General features: G+C 40.5%; 1 protein-coding gene across 3 annotated transcripts in view; it reads left to right on the top strand.

Annotated features, from left to right (window-relative positions):
* sema4bb (sema domain, immunoglobulin domain (Ig), transmembrane domain (TM) and short cytoplasmic domain, (semaphorin) 4Bb) overlaps window positions 1-13,593 on the top strand; it is a 64,551-nt gene that overhangs the window by 8,492 nt on the left and 42,466 nt on the right. Inside the window, exon 1 of one of the 3 annotated variants that reach the window (XM_084930080.1) lies at window positions 161-371. The exons of the other annotated variants lie outside the window; for them this stretch is intronic. The gene's annotated coding sequence lies outside the window, so the exon portion shown is untranslated. Of the gene's footprint in view, window positions 1-160; window positions 372-13,593 lie in introns of those variants that run through there. 3 annotated transcript variants of the gene reach the window in all.

Genomic DNA, 13,593 nt, shown 5'->3' with positions numbered 1-13,593 from the left:
GATCGCGGGGGCGGCTGTAACGCCTCTGACATCTTTCTCCCTTTGTTTTACCGGAGGTGATCGCACATGTGTGCTGCAGACTTCTGCTGAGCACTCAATGGTTGCAGGCAGTGTGCGTGTGCTGTGGGAGGAGCTAAAGTTTGGATGCTTGAAAGCGACCAGCCTTTAGTTTGTAGTAGAGGAGGCTCGTCTTCACACGCACGGAGGATGGACTTCGCCTCACGGACGAGTTAATGGACTCAATAACCTACGCGTTAAAGCGCACTTTATTGCGGATTTAGAAGATACATCGATCCATTTTTCGACAGTTGTTCCGGTGACCGTGAAGATTTCAGCTGTAACCGAGGTCTTTACACTGCTGCTCGTGGATGGTAAGGTCTTTTTGTGCCTTCCTCGTACTTTTTGTTGCCTGTCTCCACTTTAAACACGTTTAACGAAAAGAAATGAGAGGCAGGGGGGGAAACAGTTTTTTAATGTTTTATTAGAGGAAAAAAATCTTTGCGGACATTTGTGGTCCGGGACATAAGTGTGAATTTTAATTGTTTCGTTTAGGTAGTTTATTGTAAGATGGGGTCCTTAAAGGCAACTGGGATTTTTAATGTAATGGTGTAGGTTACTGTTGCATTTTAATTATTATTGTTATTATTATTTCTGTCGCTTTAAAAATTAGTTTGCATGTTTTTCTACTTGGAGTTTACATTTTTTGTTGCTCATCACGGTGCTGATTCATGCCATGCACATTTTCCCTGTTCATTCCTAAAGAGAATGCCCCAAATATTAATTACTTTTGATTAAAAAAAAAAGAGAGAATTCTTTGCATTGCAGCTTTAGAAAGGGTTGTTTTGTTTTTGTTTGTTTTTTTTGGATTGTTGTAAAAGCAGTATGTTGTATGTAGGTGTGGAGAGAGCCGCTGGACTTGGCCTCATGTGTTTTCTGTCGCACATGTGGGTAAACAGCTGCTATTTCCATTTAACCCAATAAAACAACGAAACAGAAACCGTTCTGATGACCTGACTCTGCTTTGTTTTCACCAAACATCGGGCGAAAAGTGTTGCTTCTAAGTCTCAGTCACTCATTTCTGTAAATACCACTTGGAGTCGTTTTGGAGTAGATTCTGTCCGGTTTTACACTTGCTTAATGACACCTTTCCTGTTATTCTCTTCCAAATAGCCACCTCCTCTTATCTCCTCTGGCATGTTGGAGACTGTGTTGACATACCTCCTGTATTACTTTGCATTTCTATGAACCAGACACAGTTTGACCGCAGATAAAGCATCCCATTTCCTCTGTTTTTGGTAGGGATTTCTTAGAAAAGGTGGGTTTTTTTATCCTGAACTGCTGGATCAGATCTGGTGGTTATGATGCATGTGAGAGCAGACGACTTTCAGAGTTTAGATTATACTGATATGATTTACTAGAGTAAGACTGTAAATGACCAGTGGAGCAGTTTTCCCTTTAGGGCTGTGCTGTTCTTCGTCTCTGTGTGATATTGTATCAAGAGCTAACACTGATGGGCTCTAGCGTTTATACTGTAAACAAACTGAAGAAACGTTCCCTCTAGGAGCACATGCAGCAGCATCATAATGTGTGCTTCCCATCTTATCCTCTGTGTCTTACTCTGAAACGCATAGACACTCATGCATAAGCAGACCCCCACCCACACATTTAAACACTCAAAACACACACACACACACACACACACACACACACACACACACACACACACACACACACACACACACTCTCCACCCAGCACTCCACCCACTATAACAACTTCAGAGGAATGGTCAGCATGTGGAGAGGTTGTGGTAAACGAGTGGGAGGGCAAGTGGAGACCCAGGAGAGGAGACACTCTGTTGCTTTTAACCCTCAGAAGGTTAGTGATGTTCCATATCATGTCTAGAGGGCTTAGATTTGTTCAGGGCAAACTGATGGGAACTTGCGTGTTGAGAGGCCCCAGATGTGGGAACACAGTCATTTTGCTGGGCCGAAGCCAGATCGCACCCAGCGACGGGGCAGACGTTAAGCCAGCCATTGCTGCCTTTTCATCAGCCCAGTTAAGTTTGTGCAGAAGACAGAAAAGAGTTTCTCTGTCCTAAACATAAATTTGTTTAATGTGCATGGTTTGCTTTGCTGATGTTTTGCCACGTAAACATTTGGCAGTAACAGCACCTCCCTTTGAGGAATTTGTGAGAATTCTTTGAGTGTTAACGCTACACAAACTGTGAAAAGTCACACTGTTCTTTTGCACATTGGTGATAAGTTCACATTTCTTTTTAATGGTTCACATTTGCATTCACTAAAACTTGGCTTTAGACCTTTTTGCTGACTTTATCGCTGTGTCCTTGCATAGCTTCGCCTGCCATTTGCAAGGCCATTCATATTCAGTATGACCTGTAGGTCGTGTAGAAAGGCTGGCCAGGCCCTGCAGGGGTTTTCAATGTTGGGTCAAAAGAAGACTATGAATGCAGGTGACACTTCTGAGGCTTTTTCTGATGAGCCAGAAATTCTTCAGCAAATTGGATTTTCTTCATTTATTGCTGCTTTATACTCTGGCATTGCTTTCATAAACAAATCTGGTTTTGATGGTAAAAACATGTGTTCTATCTGCATTTCACTAATTCAAGTCAGACTGCTGTCATGCCTGTTCATCTATCACATGGAGCTGGAGAATTAGAGATTTGTACCACTACTGACAAATGCTTCAGGTACTTGCTTAAGTCTCATGGCATTTATTATATTTGGTGGTTTTCCACTGTTTATCTTGAAGATCAAACATGGCAGACAGTGCGAATGAAGCCTCTTGAGGTCGATATAGTCCTGTAACATTTCCGTAGCAAGTCTTTGATAATTCTGTAGATGTAATCCAAGTTTGTGCTCATGGTTCTGTTATAAAACTGAGCAGTTGCAGACCCCTGTTGAACTCTGTTTGGGGGCAGAATTGCAAAAACATGTTGGATAATACATGTCGAGCTACTCAGGTTTATTTTGAAGGATGGTTTATACCACTTGGCTGCATCTGTCTGACAAGTTCATCAGAAGTGCTCTCTGACTTCCACGAGGGTTTAACTAAGGTAGCTGTCTTTGAATGGAAACATGTTATGTAACGTGGAGCTCTCCTCCAGAGACAAATGAACGTCTTCTGCATGTTTCTTCTCTTATTTTGAAAGAAGTGTGGAGAAAAATATAAACAGTGACTTTGTAATGGAAAACAGACTTACGATGTGCCTGGAATGCTGAGATCCAGTATTTATTTATATAGTAAATTACCAGAGACCCATATTATTAGGTTATTTAAACCTCGCCTTTTCCTAAATAACGAAAAAGTGCTGTGCACTCAATAAGGAAGAAAACTCCTTTATGTGAGGACCTTTATGACCGGTATTGGTAGGTGTAAAGTGGCACAATAGGAGGAGGGGAATTGTACCTTTTTGTTTTGTTTTTCTTTGTATAAGCTGTTTTTGTTTTATTTCCCGTGTTTGGATTCTTGCTTCTTTTTTTCCCCCTCATGGGAAACGGGCACGGTTTGCCATGGTTTTCAGGGTTTTCCATGAGGTCATAGCACCTGATACCAAATACTTTTTTTCAGTACCTGCTCCCCCGGTGTTCCAAGTGATCCAAACAGGTACTAAAATGTGGCGTCTTCGGTCTGCATGCCACCGATTGACTGGTCAGTAGCATCATTCCATGAGTCATGAGAGCGTCTTGCTCAGAAAAGTTAAAACCGCCATTTTTGAAACCCAGCAACGACACATGCTTACTGCTTGCTATATCGATATACTCCATCAGGAAATGAACCCCCTTCGTGGAACAGAAAGCCAAGGTTAACCATGAAGTTATCGGGATAACAGAAGATCCTTCTGTTGTGTACGGGCCTCTTGTTTCAACAGGTGGTGGTTACACACAAACACATACAACAGTGCAGCAAAGGCAGTAAACATGGAGGAGCATAAAGAAACATCAACTAATGTAAACAGTGCTGGATTTAAAATATGTGCAGTATTTCTCAGATTAATGTTTCCAAACAGAAAGAAAATCTGACATGCTTTTTGTACCATAATGGGCAGAATTTGGCAGATGGTGCTCAATAAATTCACTTTAAGTGAATAGTTAAACAAATTGGCCTACTAGTTATTTTATGATTATAAAAGTTATCTTAATGTGCTGTACAGGGCTTTGCTGTTGTTAAATTAAGATATTCAGGAGTTTTAATTTTGTTTTGAGTGGTATTAAATGACGTTATAATGATCAGTATTATTGTAGTAGTAGCCTTGTGAAAGGCAGAGGGAGGTTGTTGCAGTAAGTCCAATGACTAAATTGAGGCTAAAGAAAATATTAATGATGTCAGGATTTTATTTATTTTTTCCCCAGGCCTTCACTCCCCAGCCAAGCAATTTTTGTACACTCTTTAATTAAGAATTGATTTTGCCATTTTGTTAGCAGTCTTTTAGATTGTTTCCAATTATTTCCCTATAAATGATTATTGAATTCCAAATGCATTAAGATATCATTCCCTTATTTGTTCCAAGTCTCCACTATTATCAGTAGGACCGTTGCCCAGAGGGACAGAACTGTTGACCTTTTACTTCCTTTATTGGCTACAACTGCTGGCAAAGACAAAGACAGAGCTGACGGTAAACAAAGCAGTACTGCTTCGGTTGTTCTTTTTGAAGTCCAGATGTTTGCTGAGAGTCAACAGCCAACTGCCTCGAAGCGGCAAACCTGACAAATGACTCAGACAAACTGTGTCATGTTTCCACTTGGAATGAGTAATGAGAACAGTTTTGTGGTCAAGCCTTTTGGTCACGGTCATCGAAGTTCTTACCTGAGCACGCTGAAGTGAGTTTGGGTCTGACGAGGTGAAGTGGAGCCTGAAACATAATATAGTCATCTGATATGCTTTTAAATCCTATTGCTCTGCTTGTCAAATCATGTAAGGAAATGAGTCCTCACATCGGTTTAACTACGGGGATTAATCGTGCACCGCACTCCCCCACCACCACTTTGGCGTGTAAGTCATGAGATGAATAGCCCAGTATGGATAGCCAATCCTTTGGATTTGATGGTGTAATTAGCAGATGAACTGTGATGCTAATACAGCATGGTCCAGACCTCAGAAAGGCCTCTATTGTGCAATTGCATGACTTTAAACTTTCAACTCTCCTTTGTGACACCACAGAGTTTGTTCACAGTCTTGCCTGACGTCGTCATCGACCCAGCAGATGAATAAGATGCTGTGGTCCGTCGTGGCCATGGGCAACTTTCACAGCACCAGTGTGCCTCACATATCTGGGCTGCAAAATCAGAGGGAGGCCACAGGCACTGGAAAACAATTGAAAGGATTTTTCCCCTCACTGCTAATGTTTTCAGACAATCATTAAACTTAGTTCTGTCAACTAAGCAGTCAAGAGCCCCAAGCAAGTAGGAACGTAAAATTCTTTCTCTGTTTTTGTGGTTCAGTCTTCCAGGCCACATTGTTAGTCTGTAATCGTGAGGATTTCCTGATTAATCAGCACACCATATTAGTCTAAATGGGTCATTAGGGTAAAGTGTGGTGAGCTTTTCAACACAGAAGCACACAATAAACAGTTTGTAGTTTAGTGGACTGAAGGGGGAAAAATTGCTATTAAATTTTTATCATCATAAGAGCTCCATGTCTCCAAATTTTCCTGTAGTTTCTGTATTGGGACTGTGTCAAGAGAGAGAAATTATGCCTCCTATCACACTGCGCTCTGACTGACGCACGGCTCATTATTGACGCTTTGCAAGTTTTTCAAGAACTGATCTCCCACCGTTCCCCGTCAGGCTTGAATAATTTCAGGGAAGGGCAAGTCTGTATCAGAGGGAATAAGGTGACCCTTACTCTCCTTTAAGCACTTATCTCCTCTGCCAGTTCTGCTTCACTCACTCGTTTGAAATGATAATTGCTACTTCCTGCATGGCAAAGCTGAGCAGTATGTACACTAATGTAAAAAGGGGGTTTGAATATTCCTCAGAGCCAATTCTAGCTTTGGATCAGACTTGAAGCGTTGTCACATCATGGTGTAATTTCAACACTCTGTGGCTGTAGCATGTTGGAATAAATGTCACAGAAAGACAATTCCAGTAAGTAGCCTCATAGATGCCACTCAGGGATGTAAAATCACTGGGTTCCTGCATTTCAATGAATGCCTTTGACTCTGACACACAGACGTGATGGGATCATGGAAACGGAGCACGTACTGTAGTTAAACAATTAACACACATCTCGCTGGTAGCTTAAGGTCATGCAAAGCCAATTAAGGCACATTCAGTACTCGGCCTGGTACCTGATTAACATAAGAGAAGGAGGTGTGGCACATAGAACTGGATGAACTGCTGAGTGCATGTATAAGGATTCAAATGAACACCAACCAATCATGTTACACTGCAACACTTTGCTTCAGTTCTCTGGTAGCTCTGTAACTACTTTAAAACAACCTGTTTAGGGACATTTTACTGTGGGGAATACATCAGGCATGGTTGCGTCGCTTGACTTCTGGAGTTGTTTACATACACTAAAGACGAAGCTTACAGTTTCACCAGACGCATCCAAAAAAGCAGGTTTCTGCTCTGCATCGCTTTAAAAAAAAAAAGTTTTGTTTTGTCTTTGCTATTGGTAGAACAGGTGCTTCACATCTGAAATGCTCTTAGGTAGGTTGAAGCTGTGCAGAGCGTGGAGCAAAACTAAAGATGAAAAACACACCAAAAGATCTTTTAAGTGTCTGGATGCTGACCTGGAGCCTCTTGCAGGTTTTCTGTGGTTTCTCATGCCATGAGATTGGTAGTCAGGGGAGACCTTCATGGACAACACTTATGTTGAGCCGTCCTGCTGAAACTAGATCAGATTGGTATCTAGCAAGGAAGCCAGGTAAATGCCTCCAAGCATTTCCTTTGTATGTGGGGTGGAGCACAGTGGGGGAGGCGGATACGATCGGGGACTGTTGAAACAATGTTTAAATGGTTAACATGACATGAATATCAAGACTCGATGGTTTTAAAGTTGTTCCTGATTAGATTATTTTACAAATAACCGGCGATCTATACATGCCTTCTTGGTCATAAACTGTCAGATACATTGGTACTACTCTTTACCTCGAACAAGAGATGTCTGTCATAAATGCTTACTAGTCTTATTAATGCTGTCATTTATAATTTATTATGGTTAGGATTTTGCTGAACTCATTGCCTCTGTGTGTTAATTGTCAAAGCAGATTAACAAATTGTGGACATTTGGATTTATCGGAGAAGTAGTATATTGCGCTTTCAGTAAGTCCGCTTTGTGTCTGCTACGCTAAAAAGGAGCTTTGAACTAAATTCATTTCTATGCAGTAGCAGTTTGAACCATGAGTGAGCGAGTATTTGGGGGTTTATGGAAAGTGACTGGGTTATGAACTGAAGACCAGGACTTGCTGTTTGGTCACAGGCAAATTTTCTTCACAGCGAATGCCTAATTTGCTTAGTTTTTCCAGTAATTTTATCATTTGAAAGTCATTAAAAATCCTTTTGTATCTGAATCCAGGAGGGAGATACCACAGCAGGATGCATTACAGCCAGTCATCAACACAAAGATGATTCTGTGAATAATTAATAACTCATGCAGGGAAAAGTCATCTTCCTCGTATCAATCTGGGATCACACATATGAATAAGTAATTGAGTACTTAATTGAGTTTCAGTTCTCAGAGAGTTCCACATTAGTGTCTGATGATTCCCAGTACAGTGCACAGGTAGTGGATTACAGCTCACAAGTCAGTATTGCTTCTTAGATTTCCCTCTTCTTTGCTTTTTCAAACTTTGTGTTTGTATCAAATTGCTTGGTCTGAAATCTGTGAAGCAATTTTTCGAGATAGATGTCGACCATTTGTGGATATTTGCATAAAGAAAATGGAAAAAGTTATAGTAAATGAACAGGTCCTGATAAGCAGTCATATCTGATTTTTGAACCGTTTGTACAAATTTGGCTCTTTCAGAGGAAGTTTGCCTTTAGGCACCAGGATTCCCAGTTCACAGCTGCTCCATATTAAAGACCAAAATGTTGGAGCATGCATAAAGGTTTTCATTTCATTCCAGGTTAAAATCTCTTCTGTGTGCTGACACCGAGGTCTCCATTTGGTTTCAGAGCCAAGAAAAAAAAATTCACATTACCTGTAGGGTAGAAATGATATTGGAGAGGCAGTAGAACATTTTGTGTTCATGTTTTTCTTTTTCTCTTTTATCTTCTGTTGAATAAATAAGTGAAAGCAGAGAGGAAGCCTCCTTATTGATGGCCTTCATTGATGCACTTTTGTATTTATATTTTATTACTTTATGCTTTTGAGAATATTTACTTTCAGTCCACTTTCAATTCCCTGATCTAGAGGAAGTTCCTTTCAAGAAGCAAAGACAAAAATATTTTGATGGAAAAATGTTGTTTTTTTTTTCTTTGTTTTTTTTCAAAGCCTGCATTGTTGAGTTATGAGAAGGTTGTCCATATAGAAACCACTCAAAGGCTTCTGAGAGAGGATATCCTGAAGATTTCTCTGATAGAAGTAGCTAGGAAAGAAAGAAGCCAATTTAGCACTACTGTAGAGGCACTCAAGATTTTAGCCAAATTTGAGTGTGGACTTCCTGTTTTTAAAAGTCCACCTCGTTTGAGTATTTTATCAGCATGGTGATGATCAGAACCCTTTTTGAGATGGGTTGAATTTGCGTAGGATAATACGCTTGTCTCTCTATATTTCTTTTTGTTTTTAATAAAAAGTAATTGTAGCTTAAGAGTGATATCTACATGCGAGTGTGCAGGCTACTGTAGTTTGCAATTAATGACATCATCGCAGTTGTCTACACATCTCTGTTGTCTGCAATCTTTATTCCTGAGGTCCCTCATCCAGACATGCTGACTCATGCTTAACCGTCATGTAAACTCACAGAGTCACTGTGATGATGAATTCACTATGTGCTCTGCCAGCTTAGCAAACAATTGGTGCTGTCTCAACTGCTGCACGGGGTGCTTATGGTTTATTTTTAACCCAGTCGTGATTTATTTAGCGCACTCCCTTCTTGGTGTGGGAGCAGTCTGCTCACCTGAAAGTTTTCCTTCTACTACCCACAGTCCCATTCCCTGGTGGAGTAAGCGTTAACGTTTCACCTAATGTTCCTGCAAAGTACAGCATGCAATGTTTTACCTCACGGATATTTGAAAAGTAGTTCACCTTTTACCCCTGATTCATTAAGATTCAGAAAGGTTAAAGTTAGTTTAACCTATTAACTATTTATCTGATGATGTGTTCTTTAAAAATAAAGTAAATATTGCCGGTATGTCTAGCAAGGTGGGTTGAAAAAAATGATTTGGAGTCCATGCCATTGATTTGGGTGGGGAAAAAATTGTACCTCCCTCAGCGATCTTAACTGCTTGATTTTTGCAATAATTATGCATTGCGCACCCAAGAAAGCAGGCTGCTAGTCTGAGTTATGATGACAGACACAGTAAGGAGTCTCTGCCTTGTCAGTCGCCTACTGAGGCCTTCTTTGCCGAAGATGATAGCTCCACCAATCTTTTGTAAATAGTGATTTAAACCCAAGAGGCCACATTAAACATTAACGTTAACATTTATTTGATTTAATCATTGCTGTCCTTTTTTGTTACTGGAAGAAGTCATTACATCGTTTTGGATACAGTTCCCCAAAGTCACCCTTAAATCTGGCCTGACGGACACAGATAAGATTTGATGGCAACTTGTGCAATTAAAAATGCTTTTATAGTTCCCTTTCACTTAGATGTGCTCATGATACTGTTAATGGATTGGACCGCAGCCTAATCTACCCTCATGTCAAACTCAGTCATACTGCTCTCATCACAAGGTCCTGCCTGGCTGCTGATTATCTCCATAAGTGCCTCATTTTGTGCCAAAGACCAAATGTGAGACAAGTCACTTTGCAGAGAAGAGTTATTGAGAATTCGTAGCCTAGCACAAAGCCCAGTCTTTTAATCAAAAGCTAGCCAAATGGTTAGCATTCATGCTGCTACCTTTCCAATGAACTCGACATGACCTGACGGAGTGTATCGCCCAATGTGTCTTTCACATCCTTTTGCCATATGAACAGATGCAGGAATTAATAGGGAGCCTCGAGGGAGATTCAGAAGGTTAATGAATCTGTAGCTTTAAGCAATATGGCACCAGATTCACCCTTCACAGATACAAGGAGCAGCAGACCCTTGCCTGCATGAGCAGATGGGTCCAGTGGCATTGAGTATAGTTGCTCACTTTTACTGTAACAGCTCTGGTTGAATAGAATTCTAATCCTATAAATCCTATAATTGTTACCTCTAATTAGATCACTTTCTTTGGTCGAGCACTTGCTGTCAAATATGATTTAATGCTTATTAATATTTAGTACTTTTTTCCTTCAGACCCTTGTTGCATTGCTTTTGAGATTGGATTAGGACACTGCATGAGTACTTTGACTAAAATGCATTTACGTATGATGGGGTCTTTTTAAAATCTGAAAGAAAAGAGGATGAATGCAGTATTACATCAGTTTACTTGGCCTTCACGCCCTTGTTAAGGCTGAACAGATCTGCCTGAGGCCTGCAAAGTGTCCATCTAGTGCTCCTCAGGCACCAGGCCCAGTTATATGAACATTTATGAGTCATCATGCGTCTTGGATTCCCCAGATACCTTGTTTCCTATTCGGGTGCATGGGCCTCTTGCTATTGCCATAGTTTTGTCAAAAAAGACAAAACAAACTTTTTATTTTCTCTTTTTTAGAGGCCAATATTTCTGTAAGGAGGCAGATGAGTAAACTGTAAGTAAATGTGTTTTTGTTTTAGTTTTTTGGCTTAATTCTTTGGTAGAAGTCACGACTAGGTGTGTATGTGATAGGACTGAATGTTTGTGCTGTAATTAAGCAAACACGATTGTGTAAAATGTGTTCTGAACCAATTAAATTTTTGGTGGGCATCAGCTACATTTTTGAGGTGGTAAAAGGTCAATTTAAGTGTGTTGAGATATTTCTTCATGCATTACTGCCCTAAAGAGTTTGATGAATTAGGAAGCTTTTAAGCAGAGTGGCAGGAAACACTTCTAACACCACGCCTCTCTTTTCATTAAAATTTAAAACACTTGCAGTTACATAAGGATGTGCCCTGGGAACATGGAGGCTTGAGGTGTGCAAGAGATGCTGGGCAGCCAAGCTTGTTGTCCCAGCAGGCATGAGAGGGACCACCGGAGGCAAAAGGAAATGTTAGAGTACCGTGGGTGGATGTTTCAGCCTACAGTGACTCAGCTAGCTTCAGTGGAGCAGCAAGAACCACAGCAGGCCTGGCAGTGAAGTGAAGAGTGACACAGACCTATTAGTTGGATGCTGCAGACCCCGGGGAGGGGAGACCAGGGTGTGACACTGAGATACAGATGTATTCAAGTCAGCTCCCCACTCTTCAGACTGGGCAGGTAGCAGAGTATATTAAAAAGTATGTTCAGGCTGCTCAAAAGTTTAAAATGGTACTTTCCAGCTGGGCCCTACCTCCGCAGACGCCCAGGAGCTACTTATTGTCCCACGCTCATCTTGGTCTGCTGTATTTATTGGCTGTCATAAATATTTGCACGAGGTCTTCAGGGAGTTCCTTCAATGATGCGAGAGACGCCATGTGCTCTGCAGTGTTTACTTTCTAAACCTAACCACCTCTGTGGGTTCTTCAGGGAGGCATCTAGCACTGCTGGGCAATAAGGAGTAGGGAGTTATGTTATATCAAACACGAGGGCTTTACTGAATTCACTGAACGGAGGCATCTGTACTCCGGTCAGGATATTGGTGAATTCATAAGAATCAAGTAATAGTTTGCACTCTGGTTTAGGTTTGAAAACACTGGCAAATATATGATCTAAGGCTGTTTTGGGTGCACAACAGGCATGCGGTATTGCTGTAAGGAGTCAGTTGGACCAAGATTGAAATATATTGCAAGCATGCATATATTTCCCCTGGACTTCCAACTCGCATCATCACTGGGTCAAAATTTTAGAAAAGATCATTTGTTTCGGCCATAGCGCTTCTATTTTTGTGTTAATTTGAAATTGCAGCATACTGTATACAAAACTGGTTATTTTTATTTAACAAGTTAAACCAAACAGGATGAGTCACTGAGTGTGCTTTATAATTTAATACCTCTTTAATACTTCTCCAGGCTTACAAAAACAGTCTAGGCTCTTAGTTTTTTTTCACAGCTCTTATTGATTCAGTATCTGTGCTCTCATGACATTGCTTTTGGTGAAAGAAATGTTTTGTTTTCAGTGGAAAAAACTCATAAAAAGGTGCCACCTGTGTTCAGTTTTGAAATGGTAAACAAGAAAAGTTTCAACTAGATAGTAAACTGAGAGAGAGCTTAAAAGCCATCTTCCTCAGGTTTTGTTGGAGACCAACATGAAAGTGCTAATCACAAATATCCTTTCTTCTACGCAGGTTGGCGTCCGCATTCTGGACAGGTGGCTTCGGATGGTTAAGTGTTAGTTTTGTCTGACGCAGCTATCATAAAGCTGCTCATTTCCTGCTTTAAAGTATTGCACTGGTCATTTACTTAATTTCTACCTTGCTCATATACAATTTTATTTCACAGGAAAAGAGGGGCTTTTTTCTCGTGGCTACAGCTCCGGTTCATCATAATCTCTTTGAACCAGCAGGCAGTAATTAATAAAAATAGACCATGACTGTAATAGACCACTGTTTCTGTCACTGGCTAGCAAAGGCAGAAATGTTTCAACACCTAGTTGCAATAAACGTGACCTCAAAGGAAACATAATGCATCTTCATATTTGAAGGTTTGGGCTCGTGTTAACAATTTGTGTTTTCCTCAAACAAGCAAAAATAAATTATGACAGGTTTGATAGCTGTTGATGTCGTTTCAAAAAACTCAGAGGGTTGAAACAAATGGGCTGGTGCTTACTTTAAGTGCTTTTCAATAAAACTGACAGCCCACTAAACACAAAAATACCAGTATAGATTTACATAACATGCTTCTGATCTGTATACTCACACAAAGCAAATAAAAGCTGTTCATTGCACCTTCTTGTGACAAATTACCGGGCTGTCTTGGGAGTCACTGTTCTTTTATTTCCCCACATAGCCACAAAATTGGAGCCAGACTCCCGTATTATCTTCTAGGGGGATCTCTCACCGATTTGTTGACAGCATAATTAAATACAGAGATTAAAAAAAAATGTAGTAGCTGTTTCGTCTTTCAAACAGCAAATTGGATATTCACTTAGGCTTAAGTTTGTGAAACCCTTCAAGCTACCAGATGATGAGTATTTTCATTTTAGCTGGTTAGAGCGCTGAATGATCTGTTTTGCTGAGTTTTCTTTGTGGCGGAAAAAAACTAAAACAAAAGGTTGTTTGTTCACTATTGAAAGCTGAGGGGCAGATGGATGTGGAAGGTCATTTTTGGGTGATGCCGTTGTTGCTGGCAAAACTAATGAACACTCCTCTCAAATAACAGCTGTTTGAATTAAAATCCACAGCATCCTCTAGAATGAGCCCCTGCTTGAATGTGTTAGTCCTTTTGTATTTGTAGTTTATGGTTACAGCGTCAGAAGCTGGATAA

The sequence above is a fragment of the Perissodus microlepis genome, chromosome 1 (genome assembly GCF_051167445.1).
Source record: "Perissodus microlepis isolate ML-2025 ecotype Zambia chromosome 1, ASM5116744v1, whole genome shotgun sequence".
Lineage (NCBI taxonomy): Eukaryota > Metazoa > Chordata > Actinopteri > Cichliformes > Cichlidae > Perissodus > Perissodus microlepis.
This window is presented reverse-complemented; position numbering and strand designations above follow the sequence as displayed.